Source organism: Sorex fumeus, unplaced genomic scaffold (genome assembly GCF_029834395.1).
Source record: "Sorex fumeus unplaced genomic scaffold, SorFum_2.1 ptg000010l, whole genome shotgun sequence".
Taxonomy (NCBI): Eukaryota; Metazoa; Chordata; class Mammalia; order Eulipotyphla; family Soricidae; genus Sorex; species Sorex fumeus.
Genome location: NW_026606067.1, coordinates 16,413,170 through 16,427,201, shown reverse-complemented (window position 1 = coordinate 16,427,201; position 14,032 = coordinate 16,413,170).

Genomic DNA, 14,032 nt, shown 5'->3' with positions numbered 1-14,032 from the left:
TAAAAATAAAAACAGTTGCAATCGGCTTACAGAAAGTTCTGACCCAGAAAAAGAGCTTTATATAACAATCTATGGAATAGTTTATTTTTAAAAAATATTAAACAATTATTTGATTTTTATAAGGTTGTTCACAATAGTTCATTACATTTAATATTCAAACACCAATCCCACCACCACTGCACCTTCCTACCACTATAAAAGGAAAGTATGTGAAGATTGTTGTATTTCATATTGGAGCTATTAAGCCCTTGTATAACATACAAATATGTATATTAAACCCAAACAAATTTGTATTTTTGGTACATCAGTGGAATAGAGTATGAGAGGTGGCTCCAGGAAATCTGAAATTTAGAATACTATTATATAGCAGGTTCACTCATGGGTATGACCTGTGTCACTCTCTTCTTGGCCATTGATGAGATTATATAACGCTGGGAGGAAGTTTGTAGATGTGACTGTCGAGTGACTGGAAAATTTGGAAGCTGGGGGGAGGAGGACCAGTCATGCTCAGAGTGAGCTTGGAGGTTTCAGTCACGGGTCCCCCATACCTGGGTATTTCTGCAGGTTTCCTTGTGGGTGAGGCTCGTCTGAGCCTGTGGAGAGCGGCCGTTAGCAGGCTGTGGTTAAGTTCTAGAGGTTTTTGGCTGCCGGGGTGGGGAGGGAAACTCAACCCACCCACCTCTGAGTTGCCCCAGTGAAGACAGCCTGGCACAGGGTCAGGACATTTATAAAATGGATACTTTAAATATATATTATTCACTTATTTAATTAAAAATTTAGTTTGGTATGTTCTAACAATTCCATCTATCCATAGAGCTATCAAGCAGATACCCTGTGGTTATATCCACTGTGCCAGAAGGTTGCTTTAACTTTGCATAGGTAACTTTGCATCCTTCACACTTTAAATTTCTGTCACCTTAGATGTTGTCAGAATGATATAATTAAAGCTCTGAATAATATTCTATCTTGTGCCAGGCTTCTGTCATTCAACATGCTGTTTTCAGACATTTTTACTTTCTTTTATTGACAAAGAACAATTCATTGATTTCTATTCCATGGTACACTTTGGTTTGTTTCCTTTTTGGCTTTTATGAGAAAAAATTCTTGAAAATTTTTTTCTTATACAAGGATTTTTGTGGCTATATCTTGAGTAAATTCTCTTTAATTATTACCTAGGATTGAAATTTCAGGGTCAAAGAGGAGGTGCATAGTCAACCTTATCAGAACAAGACATTTTTCCCTCAAAACTTTTAATAAATAGCCCTACACAAGAGTTCTGTTAGCTAGATATTCTTGCCAAATTTCATCTTGTGATTTGATTTTTAGCCATTCTATCTGATGGGAAATGGTATGATTAATGAACTTCTTTTTAGAATTGAATCACTGTGAGAGCAATTACAAAGCTTTTGGGTTTAGTTTCGGTCATACAATGAAACACCCGTCCCTTCACCAGTGCCCATTTTCCACCACCAAAACCCCCATCCCACACCCTCCCCCTACCTTGTGGGGTAGATGATTTTCACATTAATCTCTCTCTACTTTGATTACATTCAATATTTTGACACCAGACCCACCATTATTATTTGGGATTTTACCCCAACACTCAGATCTGCCAAAAAGGCAACAGTAGACAATTTGTTTTCTATTGCTAGTTATGAATAACATATAATGTTGGGCGGCCACAGTAGTGGTTGCACGATTTTGGAATTCTGAAATTTTAACAATAAGTCTGGAGGGATTTCTGCCAAAACCTGCTGGGTTCCGAGAGTCTCTTGGATCATGGCCATTAAGCAGCTTGATCAGGAGCCAGAGAGGCTGTTTGTGGGCGATGACTTGGGGTCTCGTTGGGGAGGGGAGTAAAGGACCGGCTCCACCCCCATGCCGCGAGGCCCTGCATGTCTCGTCACTGTGGGCGCAAACCTGATTGTCCAGTGGCCTCTGGAGGATGGCGACCACTGAGCTGCCGGGGGAACAGGCCAAGGCACAAAACCTATTCCCACCTGGGATGGCCTGGCGCTGGTAACCTACTGCAGGGACTGGATGCATTTCTGCCAAAAGCCGCTGGATTCCAAGATTTGTTTCTGAGTCTCTGAGATCATGGCCATTAAGCAGCTTGAACAGGAGTCAGACAGGCGGTTCATGAGTAGAGACTTGAGGTCTTGTTGGGGTGGGAAAGAAAGGGCCGGCTCCACCCGCACCCCGTGAGGCCCCACATGTCTCATCACTGTGGGCCCAAACCTGACTGTCCAGTGGCATCTGGAGCATGGCGGCTACAGAGCTGCCAAGGGGGAGCAGGTGGAGCGACAAGATCCTTTCCCCCCTGAGGTGGCCCAGCAACAGTAATGTACTGTGGGTTCTGGATGCATTTTTGCCCAAAGCCACTGGGTTCCAAGATTTGTTCCCGAGTCTCTGGGATCATGGCCATTAAGCAGTTTGATCAGGAGTCAGACAGGCTGTTCGTGGGTGGCAACTCAGGGTCTTGTTGGGGCGGCAAGGAAAGGGCCGGCTTAACCCCCATCCCATGAGGGCCCACCTATCTCATCACTGCAGGCAAAACCTGACTGTCTAATGGCCTCTGGAAGATGGCAGCCACCGAGCCGCCAATTGGGAGCAGGTGGAAGGACAACATCCTATCCCCCCTGGGGTGGCCTGGCACCACTAAACCATTGCGGGGACCGGACACATCTCTGCCAAAAGTTGCTTGGTTTTGAAATTTGTTTCTGAGTCTCTGGGATCATGGCTATTAAGCAGTTAGATCAGGAACCAGAGAGGCCTTGCCTCCAATTATATAGCTGAGCCAGAGGTGGTTTGTGGGTATGTCTCCCACATACCTAACTTTTGGCTGTTTACTTTCTTGGTAACTTTGCCCCAAAGTTTTGGGGTCTGGCCAAAGGCACAGCAGCAATTTTGGGGTATCTGGAAGTATGAAGGTGCCATCAGGTTGCTGATGCACTCGCCTCACAGGTACAGATTGACCTTCTGGCGGCACCATGCCCCCTCAGGGTTTACATATTGTTCCATGCTCAGGGATCACTTCTGGTGGGCTCAGAGGTCCATATGCAGAGCCAGGAATTAAACCCGAGTAGGTAACATTCAAGGCAAGTGCTTTAAACCCTGTACAATCTCTCTGATTTGCTGTATTATATATTTATAGCTAATGAAAACATATATGTTTTATAAAACTTTTACTAAACTATATCTATTTTTTTCTTTATGGTGTTATTTGATGAATAGAAATTTCAAACATTGTTAAGATAATTTTTATTCTTTTATAGTTAGCACCTGTACAGTCTTTAAAAAATATTCTTTGTCAATCCTTGGGTTCAGAAAGATGTTGCAAGTATATTTTGAAATCTATAATTCTTCTATCTCTGTTTAGGTGTATAGACTATGTTGAATTGCATCTTGTGTATTGAATAAGTTATGGTCATTTCATTTTTTAAAAAAGATCAGATATCTATCTCACTACAATGTTTGTTAAAAAAGAATTATTTCCCTACTTGGATTGTTTTGCTGCCTTATTCAAATGTCACCTGACATTCATCTTGTGAATTCAAATATCAGTCCACAATTGCATACATGGGATCTCATTTTGAACTCTTTATTCTGTTCCACTGATTTATAGTTTTTCATTCTTATGATCATCTTGATTTCTATTGTACTGTGGTAATTCTTGACACTAGGTCTTATTATAATTTCATCAACTCTTTTTTATTTTCCAAAATAATTATGATGTTTTATCTTTTGAATTTCCATATGCATTTTATAATCAAACTGTCAATTTATGAAAATCATGCTGCAAACATGAGTGTGTTAGATATATAGACAACTTTGGGATAGAAAGGCATCTTTGTACATCGACAACTTTAATTTCATATTTGTTTTGTTTCTGGTCCTCATCCAGCAGTGCTCAGACCTTACTCCTGGCTCTGTGCTCAAGGATCACTCCTAGTGGTGCTCAGGGTTTGAGGCAGTTCTAAGGATAGGGGCCATAACTCATGGCCCATCCCTCTGGCTCTACTGACAACTTTGTAAAGACACCGTGGTAGATATTCTATAGATGAGCATATAGGATTTATTCGCTCATTTGTGTTTTATCCAATTTCTTTCAGCTTTGTTTCCTAGTTTTCAGTGAAGTTAAAAATATGTTATTGTAGGGGCTAGAGAGACAGTATAGCGGACAAGATGTTTATGTTGTGCACAGAAGACCCACGTTCAATCCCCAGCATCCTCAGTGGACCCTCAAGCACCACCAGGAGTAATCCTTAAGCACAGATCCAGGAGTAATCCCTGAGAACCACAGATTCACTTAATCACTTAATCACTTAATCCCCATTATTCATCAATTTACTCGAGCGGGTGCCAGTAACGTCTCCATTCATCCCAGTTGTGTGCTAGCGTAGCCCAATGGTATCTGTTTGTTCTAGGAACATGCAGAGCCTCAAACCGATCATTCAGGGTCTTGACGAAGAAGTCTGACCATCTTGTAGGTGGGTGTCCACGTGATCTTTTGATGTCCTGTGGAATCCAATCAGTAATGGCTCTAGTCCAGCGGTTGTCTGTAAACCTCCTTACGTGTCCAGCCCATCTGATTTTTGATGTCTTGGCAAATGAGACAGCGTCCCTGATTTTTGAGCATTGACGAAGATCAGAACTCCGGATTCTATCTTTCATTTGAGTGAATCGTGATATTCCAAGCATAGCTCTTTCGATTCCTCTTTGAGAGAACCGAATAGAGTTCTCATCCTGTTTTTGTAGGGTCCAGGTCTCTGAGGCATATGTTAATGCAGGAAGAACAGTGGAATCAAAGAGATGTGCTCGTAGCTGGAGTTTCTTTGTCCTTTTAGTTATTTCTTCAACTCTCTTGAAGGCATTCCAAGCCGCTCTCTTCCTCCTGCGCAACTCAGGTGCCAGGTCATTCATCATGTTGATTTCTCTACCTAGGTATATATAACTGTTGCATTCGGAGATGGTGGTTCTGTTGAGAGCAAATGGAGTGTCAGGAACAAGGCTGTTTCTCATAAACATTGTCTTCGTAAGATTCAGCTGTAGTCCAACCTTTCCACATTCACGGTCAAAGTCGTTCAGCATTTGTTCCGCTTGGCTGATGTTTGGTGTTATTAGAACGATGTCATCAGCAAAGCGGAGGTGGTGTAGTTGCCAACCATCTATCTTCACTCCCATGCTTTCCCATTCCAGTCGTCGCATGATGTTCTCGAAGGTGGCACTGAAGAGTTTTGGTGAAATGCTATCACCCTGCCGAACCCCTCTCTTGATATGGATGATTACTTCTTTGTAGAATGGTGAGATCCTGGTAGTGAATTCACAATAGAGCTCACGAAGGATCCTGATGTATTGAGTTTGTGTGCCCTGATTGGCTAGGGCTTCCATGACCGCTTCCGTCTCAACAGAATCAAAGGCCTTCTTTAAATCAATGAACCTTAGACATTGTATGTCTATTACCTTCCATGGTAACTCACAGTTCCAAAAGGCTGAATCTAAACGTTGGACATGGGAGTCTCCCGATGGACGGTTCCACAATGAAATAGACCACATCATATTCAATCGGCGGTTTTGCCTAACCGATGTTGCTGTTGTCCCAAAATTCCAAATGGGACTAGACTACCGTCTCCTTCATGCAAAATTCTACCTCACAGAACGAGGAGAAAAGAATGCAAGGTTTAAGAAGAGGACTCCCAGAATGACCACCAACTGGGAGATCTTTGGCTCTGTTGCAGCAACATGGGAAGATGCCGTCATTGACAACATTGATGAGGAATACGATCAAATGATTCAGCACCTCCATGATTGTGCGAGGAATGCCAAGAGAGAGATAACCACAAAAAACCGCCTTTCTTCGAACACTCTTGAACTTATTCGCCAACGTGGCTTGGCACATGCCTCAGGCAACCACAAGCGAACATCTGAGCTGGCAAAGCAATGCAGAGAAGCCATCAAGGATGACCTCAAAAACAGGAGAGCAGCAGTGCTGGTAGATGCGGCAGAAGCTAGGAAAAGCATTCGTAATGCCCTCCTGTCCTTCACCAACTACAAGACCAAGATGACTGCCCTCCGACATCATGATGGATCTATCACATCTTCCAGAAGGGCAATGGAGAAGATTATTCATGACTTTTACTCAGATCCCTTTAATAGCCATGTCCACTTGCCCACATACCACATTCCACATGATGGATATGTCGTTCCCAATGTTCTCCCTTCCGAAACCCAACATGCCATCTCGTCGGTAAAGAAACAAAGAGCACCTGGCCCAAACAAGATCAGACCTGAACACCTGAAGAACTTACCATCAGTACTCATCAATACACTGGCTCAGCTCTTCACACGCTACCTGTCTGAATGCAAGGTTCCATCCCAGTGGAAAACCAGCAGGACTGCACTACTATACAAGAAGGGAGACATCCACGACATTGGCAACTATTGCCCAATCTGCCTATTGTCTGTCATCTACAAACTGTTCACTCGAGTCATCCTGAATAGGATTAGCAGAACACTAGATGAAGAACAACCATGTGAACAAGCCGGATTCCGAAAAGGATTCAGTACCATCGACCATATCCACATGATTACTAAGCTCATCGAGGTTTCTCGGGAGTTCAAGATGCCGCTCTGTCTAACACTCATTGAGAACCACAGATTGTGTCCCCCAAAACAAAAATGTCATTGTAACCTCAAGAGCCCAAAACTTTATTCAGAAAAACATCTGTGTTCCTATGTTCATCGTGATACTGTTCACAATAGTCAAAGTATATAAAAACCTAAGAACAGATGACTGGATAAAGAAACTATTGTACATACACATGAAATACTACTAAGATACAAGAAAAGATAAAACCATGCAATTTGGGCTGGAGGGATAGCACAGCAGGTAGGGTGCTTGCCTTTCATGCGGCCAACCCGGGTACGAATCCCAGCATCCCATATATATGGTTCCCCGAGAACCACCAGGAGTAATTCCGGAGTGCAGAGCCAGGAGCAACCCCTGTGCATCACTGTGTGTGATCCAAAAACAAAACAAAACAAAACAAAACCATGTAATTTGCTGTCACATGAATGAATCTGGAGGCTATCATGCTGAGTGAAGTTACCCAGAAGGAGAGGGACAGATACAGAATGAACTCGGTATATAAATAGAAATAGTAAGGAAATAACAAATTCTCAAAGCCAACAAACAGAACCCAAGAATTAACCTACATCTAATTGAGTTTACCACAGCAGGGGATGAAAGGGGCTTTGGGGATAGAATGAGGAATGGCTGTCAGATGTGATCATGGGAAACTGGGACAAGGTAAAGGAAAGCAGATGCTCTGTGGAGGGTGGGGTTTTAACATTGTGTGCATGAAATCCTGGCATTGATAGGGTTGTAAATCAGAGTGCCTAAAACTTAAAAAGTTATTGTACATGATATTTAGATGTTATTTTCCAATTATGCATTTGTTAATATAATTAAATACATTATTTATATATTAGTAATTCATATTGTGCTTTGACTGCTAACTATATGTATATAGTTTGCCAATTGTGTTATCGGTTTTCCATAAATGCCAATAAGCACTAAATAAATGCCAATTTATTTAAATAAATGCAAATTCCAGAAATGCCAATAAACACTAAAGTTCCCTTTTAGCCTTATTTTACTGAGACAGTAGAAAAAATTCTTGGATCAATATCATTTTTACACTCTAGTGCATATATTCAGATATTCATATGATTTATATCTTTTATTCTGTTGATTTCATAAGCTATTATTATATGTTAACATGCTATAGTAACATCTCAAACTGTATTTACATCAGCGGCATTCAAGAACTATTTTCACGTTTTTACGATAACTTTCATACTCTCTTAATATAATCCCACTTGTTCCTTTTCACATATTGTGGATTTTCTAATTTCCGTTTTCTTTTTGTGGTGCTGGGGATTGAACCCAGGGCCTTGTACATGCAAGGCAAATGCACTATCACTTTTTTTTTATTAGTGAAACACCTTGAGATACAGTTGTAGATTTACAAACTTTCGTGCTTGGGTTTCCGTTACACAATGATCAAGTACCCATCCCTCCACCAGTGCCCATTCTCCACCACCAAAGAACCCAGTCGCCCTCCCATCCTCCTACCTTATCCCCCTCCACCTCTGTGACAGGGCATTCCTTTTTACTCTCTCTCTCCTTTGGGGTGTTGTGGTCTGCAATGCAAGTATTGAATGGCCATCATGTTTGGTCTATAGTCTACTTTCAGCACGCATCTTGCATCCCGAGCAAGTCCTCCAAACATCCTTTACTTGGTGTTCCCTTCTCTATCTGAGTTGCCTTTCCCCCCAGCATGTGCTGCCAGCTTCCAAGCTGTGGAGCAGACCTCCTGGTACTTATCTCAACTATTCTTGGTTGTTCATCTCCCATTCTGTTACTTTATATTCCCCAGATGAGTGCAGTCTTTCTATGTCTGTCCCTCTCTTTCTGCCTCATTTCACTTAGCATGTTACTTTCCATGTAGAACCGTCTGTTTGCAAATTTCATAAATTCATCATTTCTAACAGCTGCATAGTATTCCATTGTGTATATGTACCAAAGTTTCTTTAACCAGTCATCTGTTCTTGATCACTCTGGTTGTTTCCAGATTCTGGCTATTGTGAACAGTGCTACAATGAACATACAAGTGCAGATGTCATTTTGACTATACTTTTTTTGCCTCTCTGGAATATATTCCCAGGAGTGGTATTGCTGGGTCAAATGGGAGTGCAATTTCTAATTTTTTGAGAATTGTTTTCTTAAAAAATACTGTTTTCCAAAAGAGCTGAACCAGTTGGCATTCCTACCAGCAGTGAAGGAGAGTCCCTTTCTCTCCACATCCGCGCCAACACCTGTTACTTTTGTTCTTTTGGATATGGGCCAGTCTCTGTGGTGTGAGATGATATCTCGTTGTTGTTTTGATCTGCATCTCCCTGATGATTAGTGATGTAGAGAATTTTCTCATGTGCCATATACTACTGGAAGTACTTGCAATAGCAGTTAGGCAAGAAAAAGATATTAAGGGCATCCAGATAGGAAAGGAAGAAATCAAGCTCTCACTATTCACAGATGATATGATACTATATCTAGAGAATCCTAAAGCCTCTACCAAGAAACTCCTAGAAACAACAGACTTGTACAGTAAAGTTGCAGGCTATAAAATCAATACCCAAAAATCCATGGCCTTCCAATATGCAAATAATGAGATAGAGGAAAGAGACGTGAAAAAAGCAATCCCATTTATAATCGTGCCCCAGAAAATCAAGTACCTCAGAATCAGCCTAACTAAGGAGGTAAAGGACCTGTACAAAGAAAACTACAAAACACTACTCCACGAAATAAAAGAGGAAATGAGGAAATGGAAACATATCCCCTGCTCATGGATAGGAAGAATAAACATTGTCAAAATGGCAATATTCTCCAAGGCACTATGCAGATTCAATGCGATTCCTATAAGGATACCCATGAAATTCTTCGAAGAAATGGATCAAACACTCCTAAAATTCATTTGGAACAGGAAACACTCATGAATAGCTAAAGCAATTCTTGGGAAAAAAGACGATGAGCGGCATCACCCTCCCCAACCTTAAACTCTACTACAAAGCGGTAACAATTAAAACCAGCATGTTCTGCAACAAAGACAGAGCTGCAGACCAATAGAACAGAGTGGAGTATCCCCACACACAACCCGAAATGTATGAACATCTAATCTTTGATAAGGGAACAAAAAATGTGAAGGGGAGTAAGGAAAGCCTCTTTAACAAATGGTGCTGGCATAACTGGACAACCATATCACCTTTAATTTGCTGATTTTCCTAAAGGTTTGGCTTCTGTGTTCAAAGAGGGCCATGCCACTATGATTTTATTTCTTTTGAGTATCACTGTCAGTTTTGCTTGCATCATTTTTCCCTTCACTGGAACAAAAGTGTTTGGTCCTGGGACCAGATGTCTTGAGTGCCTGGATCCCACTCAGTTCTCAGCACACTTGTCCCACAATCACCTGGTGAGACCTCGAAGAAGAGTTGGCAGGCAGGAGAAGATGTGATGAGTGACAGCAGAGCCCAGGACCTGTTGCCTGGCTGGCAAGACCTTACAAAGACAGAAGAAGTGGGACATGTGCGGCTGCTTCCTTGTACTGCTCTGAATGGGATGGCATCATATTAGTTTCTTTTCTCAGAGGTACCCATCATCACTGTCACTGTCACTGTCCTCCCATTGTTCATCGATTTGCTTGAGTGGGCCCAGTAACATTGTGAGACTTGTTACTGTGTTTGGCATATCAAATATGTCATGGGCAGCTTGCCAGGCTTTGCCCTGCAGGCAAGATACTCTCAGTAGCTTATTGGGCTCTCTGAGAGGGGTGAAGGAATCAAAGTAGGGTTGGCCATGTCAGCCGCATGCAAGGCAAATGCCCTACATGCTATGCTATCGCTCCAGCCACACTTAAAAAATGGTTTTTTTTTTGCTTTTTTGGATCACTACCGGCAATGCACAGGGTTTTTTTTTCTGGCCCTGCACACAGGAATTACTCCTGGCGGTGCTCGGGGTACCATATGGAATGAACCCGGGTACCTTGCATGCAAGGCAAACACCCTACCTGCTGTGCTATTGCTCCAGCCCCCACTTAAACAATTTAAATATATTTTTAAATTCAATATTGAGGCCCTGTGACCTACATAGTTACTAACAGTTGAGTTTCAGGCATCCAGTGTCCTAGTGCCAATTAGTTTATTGAAGTGTCTTTGGGTCCCTGCTCTTGAGTGGTTTTAAGAATACTGTCATCTTCGAGCGTCTCTGACTTTTTCCTGTCGTTAAGGTGGGAGTGATGATCTGACAGACTTCCTGCCATCCGTCCAGAAGGCGAATTCAGTAGCTACTGCTACTCTCCCTAGTGCGGTGGAGGAAAAAGGACTCCAAAGCCTTGCAGTTGAGAATGGAGAAACTTGCGCTAGAGATCAGGTCTTTTGTTTTCCATCGGCCTTGTTCTTAACACAGTTCTATCTTCATCACTTTGCATTTAGAGAAGAGGAAAGAATATGTTTTTTCCTTTTTCACATTCTGGGGGTCTCCCAGGTAGTGCTCAACAGGCCATGGGTGGGGCTAGTACTCTGTTGCCTTGAGGGCTGCACCTGGCGATGTGCAGACCAGGTGGTGCTTGGAATTGAACCTGGGGCCTCAGCGTGCTAATCTGTACACTGCACTATCTTATGGCCCCAAGTATTCCTTTTTCTGCTTTTTTGTTTTGGTAAACTTTACACTCTCTATTTTCACCCATACCTGAGCATAACAGCAGTCCCAGACAAGGATTTTTAAAATTACTTTGATTCTTTATTTATTTGAGTCTAAATTACTTTAGATTTTCTAAAGTCTACCTTGATCTTCTATGATCTACTAAGAATTTGAGGAGTATTTACAGAAGTCTTTGTTTACTCTGTGCTGGTTGCAGGTGTGGTGAAAAGTCAGCATGTTCCCTATTTGCATTTCATAGAATAAATCGAGATGTTTGTTTTAAATGAATTATGGCTTTCCAAGCTGTTAATTTTTCAGGGAAGAGAAATCTTTTTCTATATATTCATTGCTAATAAGTTTCAATGTCCAGAACGGGTTTGTATATTTGTGCAATGGAAAAATTTTGTTCATATATAATCAAATAAAACACAGCTGAAGTGTATTTTAAATAAAAAAACTGAATTAACATTAAAAATTTTTTGGGGGGGCTAGGTGGTATAGCCCAGTGGGCAGCAACATGTGTTTTGCATGTAGGATCCCCAGGTGTGGTTCCTGCCATCACATAGTTTCCTTGAGCACTGCTGGAAGTGATTTCTTAGAACTGAGCTAGGAAACTGCCAGTGTGGGCCGCCCCTCCCCCCCAAAAAAAAAGTGGTTGAAAATGGAAGACTTGCCTGTTTTTGTTTTTTTGTTGTTATTGTCAGCTGGAGGAGGGAGGCAGAGGGCAGCTGTTTCAATGTTCATTAAAAAGGACCCCCGAATACTTCCGGCCAGAGTCCTTGTGGAACTCTCCCCCCTCCCCCTCCGTCTTCTTAGCACAATGAAGCTAAAGTTCTGACACTCTCTCCTATGTGAGAAGTCTAAGATAATTATTTTGGTTTTCTGAGTTTCAGGGAAGAGCAGAGTTTACAAAATGTAACTTTATTTTTCCTTTTTTTCTGGAAAACAGGCTGGAGCCTGGATACATTTAGAGAACTCTAGGCAGTTAGGAGAGCAAAAAGTTTACATAGGAAAGAGGTAAAGAGATTTTTAATTTAAAGAGATTAAATGCTTTTTAAGTAACCCTGTTTTCAGTTTGTTGTATATCTTGTGAACACAGTAAGTATCACTATATTTCTATTTATTTATTTATTTTGCTTTTTGCGTTATACCCAGCAATGCACAGGGGTTACTCCTGGCGGTGCTGGGGGGACCATATGGGATGCTGGGGATTGAACCCAGGTTGGCCGCATGCAAGGTAAACACCCTACCTGCTGTACTATTGCTCCAGCCCCCACTATATTTTAATTATACATGATGGGTAGTTATTTATTACTCTGAGTAGCTGAGTTGGAAAAAATTCTTTATTCATATGCACACTGTATATATATGCCTCTCAGAGAGCCCGGCAAGCTACTCAGAGTATCCCGCCCACATGTCAGAGCCTGGCAAGTTACCCATGGTGTTTCGATGTGCCAAAAACAGTAACAACAATGGGTCTCATTCCTCTGACCCTGAAAGAGCTTCCAATATGGCAGTGTTGGGAAAGATGAGCAAGGGGAGGCTGCTAAAATCTCAGGACTGGGACGAATGGAGACATTACTGCTGCCTGCTTGAGTAAATCAATGAACAATGGGATTACAGTGATACAGTGATACTGTATACCAGGCCCTTTAATCATAGACATGCATGTTACATATAAATAGGTATGTTCTCTAGAAAAAACAACACTATAGTATAAGAAACGCTACAATAGAATCACTTAGCCTGCCTGCTCTGAGGGAATGGAGGAGGAAAAGAAGTAGAAGCTTTTTCAGAGGAGGATATTGGAAAATTCTTTAAAGAAGTGACTCTTCAAAATTTGAAGCTATATGTATTTTACAAGGATATAAGAGACAGAGGAAACTTCCAGGGAAAAGGGTGGGGGGGGGGGCGGTTGGGGACTAACTTTTCTCTAAAGCCCTAGTGAAAAGGCAGAGTGAAGCAAAGGTCTCGGTGCATACAGAGAATGAATGTGGTTCAGAGCCACTGAGGTGATAGGCCTGAAGCTAGATGGAGATGAAGTCAGTCACGAAGGATTGCTAAAGCCTGAACTTTATTTTGTAGACAGTAGAGGTTATGGATGGAATATTACACTAGAGAAACTGAGATTCCCCAAATACCACAGAAGAAGAAATATATTCAAAGAATTATAATATTTTTGTGGGGGCAGTGAGGTGGTTTAGTGAGATCCCAGTTCTGAGAATTGGAGAAAGGTGATGGGTTAAGGTTTGCCTTTTTTTATTTTTTAAATTAAACATACATGACACAAAACATGGTAGATTTCAATTTTAGATTTCTGGGCTACACCTGGTGGTGCTCATGGGCTTCTCCTGGTTCTTCCCTGAGGGGTTACCTCATAGTGGTGCTCCAGAGACCATATGTGCTATTTGGGATTGAACTGGGGTTGGTTGCTTGCAAGACAAATGCCCAATCCCTAGGACTAAGTGAGAAATGTCAGATATATGACACGTCCATGTGATACATTGTAAGATACTGCAACTGCACTGAAAGAACCTTTATCATTCATGTCACACAGCTATTTCAATTTTGGTTGTGGGAATGATTAAGATTTACTAAAAGACTGCTATATTCACTAAACTATGTTCGGCATCTTTCTAAACTTAACTCCATGAGTACTTGTATGTGTTATCTTTATTCCCTCAATCTGCTCAATCTGTTTCTCTTTGGCTCTGTCTCTATCACTGTCTTTCTCTGACCCCCATCTCTCTCTCTCTCTCTCTCTCTCTCTCTCTC